A 10,000-nucleotide genomic window follows, 5' to 3' on the forward strand; every position below is an offset into this window, starting at 1 on the left:
CCAGTTCTATTGTACAATGCCTTGCAAGGCGCTATTGATATGGTCAATGGCTAATTAAGGGTCAATGTAAATATAATTCTGGAAACAGTGCATGTTCTTGCTCGACTAAGATGAGAATGGCCACATGCATTTATGCAGTGACAGATTATATGAGGAAAGAATAAGAACGTCCCAAAACTAGAAAAATGTACTGTGAGATAATATATTTAATCCGCGCTGCTGCTTAATAGTTGGAGTGGGGTCATGTAATTTGAACTTTCAATCGCGGCCATTATTACGAACCAGAAGTATTAGCACCAAAATGATCGATCAACCATATTATTACTTACAACTGTCAGAAAAACCTTATCACTCAACTTCAAAGAATACAGTCGGAAGTATCACTAGAGTGGGATGTGCCAGCTCGGACACCATAACGCATTCATTGTCTTTTTTAACGCTTAAATGTACTAAGAATTATGTCATAGAGCTGGGTTCAGACACAACCGGAATTAAATACAAGATACTTTTCTGTCAATTCAAGACCTCGACTATGTCATCCAGTTAAATAACTTGATTCCTAAATCGTAGTTTCGTTCGGAAGATTATTATGATCAGCTCTCTAGGACAAATTTGTCTAGACCGACCACTATTTCGATTTGTTCTGTCCTCGTGTTGTCGTTGGTTTTTGTTTGTTTGTTTGTTTGTTTGTTTGTTTGTTTGTTTGTTTGTTTGTTTGTTTGTTTTTCAATTATAATCATAAAAGTGCAAAATTGCATTCTCTGAACTATACAACACTACTTAACTTGGAAATATTTTTGGACTGCAAAAACGCTGCTTGTATTATTAGATTTGTAACCAAAGTATCGGTTGTGACTATTATAACAGAGATACATGCCGGTCTCTTCGTGCACGAAGCAGTGTTGCACTAACTGATCTGCCAGGATCCTCTTGAAACATCAGGTTTAGGTTCCATTGTAAATTAGTACCTTGCACCAGGATAATTAAGTTTGTAATTCTATGTCGTTAGAAGCTGAGGACTGTAAAAGTTTTTGAACAAAAATGAATAAAATAGCTTCAAAAAGAAAGTATTTTGTTCTTTGATGGAGCTATTTACTCATTTTTGTTCACTACATTTAAGCTAATATTCTTGGTCTGCATAGATAGACCCTACAGGATTCGAACGATGCTATGGGTGTTTTTAACACCTTATATAAGATAACATATATAACATAAAAGATTTGTCACAATGGATTTGACAGATGTCCCAATGTAGTGTAAGATTTTTTTTAATTAAGCATTTATATTGTGCAATATTCACTAATCGTACTCAAAGCGCTTTAGACCACATGATGTCAGAATTGCCCCATAAATCAAGGCCAAACACGCAAATAGAGTGTCAGAATAGAGGAGCCCTCGATTTATAATATTCGCGTAATGGTGTTTGCAAAACATGCTACAGCTATTTTTAGAATTAATTACTCACGATGTGTGGCCGTTGAAATACACTCAGCTTAGAGAACTATTTGGATTTCCGAATTGACACACTCCACCCTAACTAACTGTGCTCCAAAAGAATAAGACTCAGTAGCGGAGAGAGAGGGAGAGAGAGAGAGAGAGAGAGAGAGAGAGAGAGAGAGAGAGAGAAAGAGAGAGAGAGAGAGAGAGAGAGAGGGAGAGAGAGAGAGAGAGAGAGAGAGAGAGAGAGAGAGAGCTCCTGCACAATTCTAACATTTAGTTTTTACATTACAAGCCTTTCACTTCACTCCCCCTAAGCTACTAATAATCTGAAATCAGCTTAATATGCTGTCTCCCCAATATATATATATATATATATATATATATATATATATATATATATATATATATATATATTACATATATATATGTATGTATATATAATGTATGTGTTATCTTCGTGCCATGAGTTCGATCCTATCCTTAGACACTGTACTGCTTTTCTACGCATTCTCAGTCTTTTCTTTTCTATATATTTCATCTTTTGTATTGCAAAACACAATGTCATTTTTAAATTCAAGCAAAACGCTTTGTAGGCACGATGGTGAGGATAATGAAGCACCTATTCATATTCCATTATCAGCAATCAATTTGACAATTGAAATGTAAAAGAACGCTTACTTGAAAAGATGTTTGCAAATGTAGATAATGGTTAATGACTGATAACACGAGTGCTGCAAGTAGCAGCACAGTCTTGCTTTATACCAACATGTTGTCCGCTCTGAATATATAAATAGTAGAATTTAGAAAAGGAAATATTTACATTTCAGCATTGCATCCGTTTATAAAAAAAGTGCGCGTATGTTTTGGACCTGTAGTGAACGTCCATTTATGACAAGGAAAAATGGTGCAAAATAAAAAAAAAAACATATAAAATAAAACAATAACTAACCCAAGTAAAAAGATCAACCCTAAGACCTTTAACTAACCCTAAAAGAAAAAAAGAAAGCCTAGTATCTTTAACTAACCCTTTTCGGAAAAAAAAACATTGGTACCCACCTCCCATAGTCCCAGGTTCATTCCCCACGGATGTCCACTTCCCATTGTCCTAGCTTCACTCCCCACGGGTATCCACCACCCATAGACCCAGTTTCATTCACCACTGGTTTCCTCCTTCCATATTCCTAGGTTCTCTACCCACTTGTGTCCAACCCAGGTAGTCTCGGGTTCACTCTCCAGAGGGTGTTTTCATTCTCAGCCTTGTGTTCACTCCTCATAAATGTCCATATCTCACAGTCCCACGTTCACTTGCCACTTGAATCTCATTCTATAGTCATCTGATCTTTCCCCCATTGGTGTCCATCCCTATTGTTCCGGGTTCACTGTCCACCTCAAACAGTTCTGGGTTCACTCCCCACTTGTGTCCACCTCCCATTGTCCTTGGTTTACTCCCCACTGGTGCCACCCCATTGGTGCCATCATAATATCGGTTTCAAATCTCGTTGGTTTCCATCTCCCATAGTCCCAGGTTCATTTCCTTCTTAACATAACTTCGGACGGTTTCGGAAAAACGTAGTACGTCACTCTCCAATGGTACCTACCTCTCGTAGTCCCAAGTATAGTCTCAGGTCCATTTTCCTCTGGTACCCACGTTCCATAGTTCGCCCACTGTTATCCATCTCCTGTTGTCCCAGGTTCATTTCCGTCAAATATCCTCCTCCCATAGTCACAGGTTCACTCCCCACTGGTGTACACTCCCTACTGCTGACCACTTCCATATCACCGTCGGGTTTCGGTGGGTTTCGTAAAAAAAGAAACACCCATAGAACATAACAATAACAGAGAGGTGATTTACAAGGGTAAAAATATTAGTTCTCAAGAAAGTACTATACGCTTAACCAGAGAGAAACCAGACCCTATTTAAAGTCATGTCTACGCTGTCACAGTATCGATTTTGATTATAATGATGATGATAATAATAATAATAATAATAATAATAATAATAATAATAATAATAATAATAATAATAATAATAATAATAGATCTAACAATAATAATAATAATTATTATTATTATTATCATTATTATTATTATTATTATTATTATTATTATTATTATTATTATTATTATTATTATTATTATTATTATTATTATTATTATTATTATATTAATAATAATATAATGATAATAATAATAATAATAATAATAATAATAATAATAATAATAATAATAATAATAATAATAATAATAATAATAATAATAATAATAATATAATGATAATGATAATAACAACAACAACAATAATAATAATAATAATAATAATAATAATAATAATAATAATAATAATAATAATAATAATAATAATAATAATAATAATAATAATAATAATAATAATAATAATAAATAATAATAATAATAATAATAATAATAATAATAGTAATTTGTCATATGGTTAACATTGTTTGAAATTAAACAAATAATACATAGACGAAAATACATAGAGTAATATTTGGACATCAAAATGACGATGCCGTTTCTTCACAGATTCAAAAACCTATACATAATCTCTATTACTCAGACGCACACCCCCACACTCCCCTGCACACACACACACACACACACACACACACACACACATAATCACAAACACCCACACACAGACAGGCAGGAGCATACGAGCGTGGAAAGTGGTAATGGTATAACATTAACAGTAAAGGCTAGCACTATTCAGTATCTGATACTGAATAGTGGTTTTGCACTATTCAGTATCTGATACTGAATAGTGGTTTTGCACTATTCAGTATCAGATACTGAATAGCGGTTTTGCACTATTCAGTATCTGACCTGAATAGTGGTTTTGCACTATAATACGGTGTTTTTTTTCCGAAACCTGACAAAGTTATGGGAAGAGTGCAGCTGTGGGAGTGAATATGGGACTCAGAGAAGTGTACACCAGTGGCGTGTGAACCTGGGACTGGGTTTCGCGGGTTTCGTAAAAAAGAAGCAATTACTTTTTTACGAAACCCGACGACACCTGGCAATATCCGACAAAGTTATGGGAGGTAGGCAGCAGCGTGTGTGTGTGTGTGTGCGTGTGTGTGTAAGGGGGGGGGGGGAGGGGATGAACCTGAGATTCAGGGAAGTGTACACCAGTGGGGAGTGAACCTGGGACTCTGGGTTTTGTAAAAAAGCAATAACAAAATAGGGGGGGGGAGATTACTTTTTTTACGAAACCCGACAATATGCGGCAAAATTGTGGAAAGTAGGCAAAGCGTGGGGAGTGAACCTGAGACTCAGTGAAGTGTACACCAGTGGGGAGTGAACCTGAGACTATGGTTTTCGGCGGGATTCAGCGAGTTTCATATAAAAGCAATTGCTTTTTTACGAAATCCGGCAATATCCGACAAAGTTGTTGGAAGTAGACAACAGTGGGGAGTGAACCTGAGATTCATGGAAGTGTACACCAGTGGGGAGTGAACCTGAGACTCTGGTTTTCGGTGGATTTCAGCGAGTTTCACATAAAAGCAATTACTTTTTTACGAAACCCGACAAAAACCTGGCAATATCCGACAAAGTTATGGGAAGTAGGCAACATGGGGAGTGAACCTGAGACTCAGGGAAGTGTACACCAGTGGGGACTGAACCTGAGACTCTGGTTTTCGGCGGGTTTCAGCGTGTTTCATATAAAAGCAATTGCTTTTTTACGAAAACCGACGAAAACCTGGCAATATCCGACAAAGTTATGGGAAGTAGGCAACAGTGGGGAGTGAACCTGAGACTCAGTGAAGTGCACACAAGTGGGGAGTGAACCTGAGACTATGGTTTTCGGCGGGATTCAGCTAGTTTCATAAAGAAGCAATTACTTTTTTACGAAACCCGACAAAACCTGGCAATATCCGAGAAAGTTATGGGTAGTAGGCAACAGTGGGGAGTGAACCTGAGATTCGGGGAAGTGTACACCAGTGGGGAGTGAACCTGTGACTGGGTGTCGGCGGGTTTTGAAAAAAAAAAAAGCAATTACTTTTTGTTTACGAAATGCGCCATCTCCCAACAAAATCGCGCAAAGTTATGGAAAGTAGGCAAATAATGGGGAGTGAACCTGAGACTAAGGGAAGTGTACACCAGTCGGGAGTGAAGCTGAGACTATGGTTTTCGACGGATTTCAGCGAGTTTCACATAAAAGCAATTATTTTTTTACGAAACCCGGCAATATCCGACAGATTTTGAAAGTAGGCAACAATAGGGAGTGAACCTGAGATTCATGGAAGTGTACACCACTGGGCAGTGAACCTGAGACTCTTGTTTTCTGCGGATTTCAGCGAGTTTCACATAAAAGCAATTACTTTTTTACGAAACCCGACGAAACCTGGCAATATCTGACAAAGTTATTGAAGTAGGCAACAGTGGGGGGTGAACCTGAGATTCATGGAAATATACACCAGTGCGGAGTGAACCTGAGACTCTGGTTTTCGTCGGGATTCAGCGAGTTTCATATAAAAGCAATTGCTTTTTTACGAAACCCGGCAATATCCGACAAAGTTGTTGGAAGTAGACAACAGTGGGAGTGAACCTGAGATTCATGGAAGTGTACACCAGTGGGGAGTGAACCTGAGACTCTGGTTTTCGGTGGATTTCAGCGAGTTTCACATAAAAGTAATTACTTTTTTACGAAACCCGACGAAAACCTGGCAATATCCGAGAAAGTTATGGGAAGTAGGCAACAGTGGGGAGTGAACCTGAGACTCAGGGAAGTGTACACTAGTGGGGAGTGAACCTGAGACTCTGGTTTTCGGCGGGTTTCAGCGAGTTTCACATAAAAGCAATTACTTTTTTACAAAACCCGACTAAACCTGGCAATATCCGACAAAGTTATTGAAGTAGGCAACAGTGGGAGTGATCCTGAGAATCAGGGAAGTGTACACTTGTGGGAATTGAACCTGGGACTCTGGATTTTGTAAAAAAGCAATACCAAGGGGGAGGGGAATTACTTTTTTACATAACCCGCCAAAAGCCGACAAAGTTATGGGAAGCAGGCAGCAGTGGGGAGTGAATCTGGGATTTGGACACCGATGAGGATTGAACCCGGGACTGCGAGAGGCTGATACCAGTGGACAGTGAGCTCAGAATGTACTTTTATTTCGAAACCTACCGAAATTGTCAAAAGTTATGGGAAGTGGGCACCATTGGGCAATGAACCGGGACTCAGGGAAGTGCACACCGGTTGGGAGTGAACCTGGGACTGTGAAAAGAGGAAATCAGTGGAAATGAACCTGGGACTATGGAAGATGGATACCAGTGGGAAATGAAGCCGAACTATGGGAGTTGGGTACCAGACGAGAATGAAGCAATTACTTTTTTACGAAACCCGCCAACCCCCGCCGAAAAACCATAGTCTCGGGTTCACTCCCCCACTGTTACTTTCTTCCATAACTTTGTCAGATATTGGCGGGTTTCGTAAAAAAGTAATTGCTTTTTTTAAAAAACGAAACCCAGTCCCAGGTTCACTCCCCAATGGTGTACACTTCCCTGAGTCCCAGGTTCACTCCCCACTGCTGCCTACTTCCCATAACTTTGTCGGGTTTCGGCAGGTTTCGTAAAAAAAGAAACATCCATAAAAATACCACGTGTATTCAGTAAATAGATGTCAATTGTAGTCTAATATTCAGTATCTATTTAAATTATTATTATTATTATTATTATTATTATTATTATTATTATTATTATTATTATTATTATTATTATTATTATTATTATTATTATTATTATTATTATTATTTTTATCATCATCATCATTATTATCATTATTATTATTATCATTATTATTATTATTATTATTATTATTATTATTATTATTATTATTATTATTATTATTATTATTATTATTTTTATTATTATTATTATTATTTGTCATGTAAATTTCAATATAATACGGCAAGTAATTCTCGGAAGTACATCGCTCAATTAAAAATGAATTTATAATGAATCGGGTTTGTCTTAGATGACAAAACAAACAAACAAACATCAACAACAAGGAGAACAACAACAACAGAAAAAAGCAAGATTTTAAAAAGTAATAAACAATAGAAGAGCACAATAATGAAAAACAACAACGCGATGATAACACATAAAAGATATTCGTAATAAATCGATAACTGATTAAATTACTCCAACTACTTGATTAAAAAAAAATCATAACCATAATCATAATAATGACGATGATGACGATTACAACAACAACGATAATAATAATAGTAAGTAATAATAATAATAATAATAATAATAATAATAATAATAATAATAATAATAATAATAATAATAATAATAATAATAATAATAATAATAATAATAATAATAATAATAATAATAAAAGAACAATAGTATATTATCAACATTAAAGTATATTTCAAGCAAATAAAATTATTAAAACAAAAGTTTTAAAAATATAAATAGACAGAAGGAATTTTTAAAAAATATGGGGAAAAAAAAAAAAAAGTTACCCTTACAGGGATTTGAACTCTCGAACCTTAAGCTCAGAGTCAAACAGCTTATATCCACCATGCCATGGTGTCACTGAACTTTTAAGAGACATTTAATCATGTCTATTCAGACATTAAAAAATGTATTTGACTGCCTCTCTTATTTTGATATTTTGAACTATGTTAATTGCACGATAGCAAAAATTTAAAAATTTCGATCAAAATATTTTTACAACTTTGAATCGGGCTGTCAGTTACTGCACGTGTTCAATCTGGAAGTAGGTCAGCAGTTCAACCGAGATTGTCGTACTTTTCACTCTCTCTATAAAAAAGAGTTCCTTATGGATACTGAATAGTGGCAAAGCACTATTCAGTATCTGATACTGAATAACCACTTCCAACAGTAAAAGTCTTTTATTTATAAGGATACAAACTGTACTTATAATATAGCTTTATCTATTGCTTTAATCGCAGAACCTATGAAAGTAAATTTATATCTATTTGTTCTACATTTTGTTTCTAAATATCGTCTACCAGATGTTAGGGTAGTAAATTCATATTTTAAAGGATGTGTCTTGTCATTGAGAATTTCAAATGCTTTCCTCTCAACAGTGATGTTCAATGCTTTTCAGTTTGCGATTCGTTATTTTACTGGATTCTTTAATTATTCTATTTAATTTGGTTTCTCTTTCACTTCACACCATCCCCACCAGATTGTTAAACTGACATTTGATATACTAAGTAGAAGGGAATTATAGATTTGCAACATTGTCTTTCGGCTAACATCAAAATTTCTACATTTTTTAAAGAATTTACATTCTTTGACAAAGTTTCCTTGAGATGCCATCTACATGAGGTTTAAAATTAATGATTCGCCAATTATCATTCCTAAACATTTGAATTGCTTGACTAATTCAACCTTTTGATTATTTATTTCAATGGCTTTTGGAGGAACCTGACTTTTTCTGAAATCAAAAATCTGTTCTTTTGTTTTTGATACATTAAGTTCAAGGCAGGTTTTCTGACACCAATTCACAAAATGTTCAATTTGGTTTATATAATGATTTTCTGATTCTCCGCTATTCAAAAGTCCTGAAATGACTAGCATGTCCTAGAATGTCCAAAAAAGCAATTGGAACTACGTTGCGAATTTGTTCATTTAATTTTTCTATGTTCCAATTAATCAAAATTTGGTTGTATTGGCAGTTGAAGCCTTCGAATTTTTGTATGTTTGGTATGTTTTGGTTGGTCAAATGTTCAATTTTTTTCATTTATCTATTTTTCAAATGATCAAAATTTGGAGTTTTGACAGTCGAAATTCTCGAATTTCTGGATATTTTGTTTAGTCAAATGTTCGAATTTTCGCATTTTTTGATTTTTCAAATGATCAAAATTTGGATGTTTGACTGTCAAAATCTTCGAATTTTGCATGTTTTGATTGATCTAATGTACACAATTTTTGCATTTTTCGATTTTCAAATGATCAAAATTTTGATGTGTTGACTGTAAAAATCTTCGAATTTTTGTATGTTTTGATTGGTCAAATGTTCGAATTTTTGCATTTTTCAATTTTTTAAATGATCAAAATTTAGATGTTTTGAATGTCGATGTATTCGAATCTTTAGATTGTTTCAATTGGTCAAATGTTCGAATTTGCATTTTCGATTTGGATGTTTTGACTGACACCTTTCTACTTATTGTTATCACTTCGCAATTCACTCTAATTTCAATACCACGCACCATGATTTGCATATGGTTGACTACGACCGTAAATAAATGTTTTGAGACAGCACCCCCCCCCCCCCCCCCCCCCCCCCCCCCCCCCCCAACCGCGACCTCCACCCTTTCCACACAAACCAATAGCTTGTAACATGTCAGCAATATTTAAAACACTAATGAAAGACCACTCTCCGCCGAAATTTTGGTCGCATTTTGAGACGAGGGTTCGAATATACCTGCCAACTGCCAATATTGCAATGACGCGCATTTTTTTTTAAAGTGTGGAAACTCTGACAATGCAAAGTGATGAGCCTGGAAAAATGCAGAGTTGACTAAGGTAAATCTGAAAAATAGCTCAATTTCATGGC

At 35.5% G+C, this 10,000-nt stretch overlaps 1 protein-coding gene across 1 annotated transcript in view; it reads right to left on the reverse strand.

The window, feature by feature from the left end:
- The window catches only part of LOC144963725 (uncharacterized), a 20,638-nt gene extending 18,053 nt beyond the window's left edge, over window positions 1-2,585 (reverse strand). Inside the window, exon 1 of the mRNA XM_078897677.1 lies at window positions 2,119-2,585. The gene's annotated coding sequence lies outside the window, so the exon portion shown is untranslated. The remainder of the gene's footprint in view (window positions 1-2,118) is intronic.
- Between the last annotated feature and the right edge of the window lie 7,415 nt (window positions 2,586-10,000).

The sequence above is a fragment of the Berghia stephanieae genome, chromosome 2, assembly GCF_034508935.2.
Source record: "Berghia stephanieae isolate SIO BIC M18660-M18661 chromosome 2, UCSD_Bste_1.3, whole genome shotgun sequence".
NCBI classification, from domain to species: domain Eukaryota; kingdom Metazoa; phylum Mollusca; class Gastropoda; order Nudibranchia; family Aeolidiidae; genus Berghia; species Berghia stephanieae.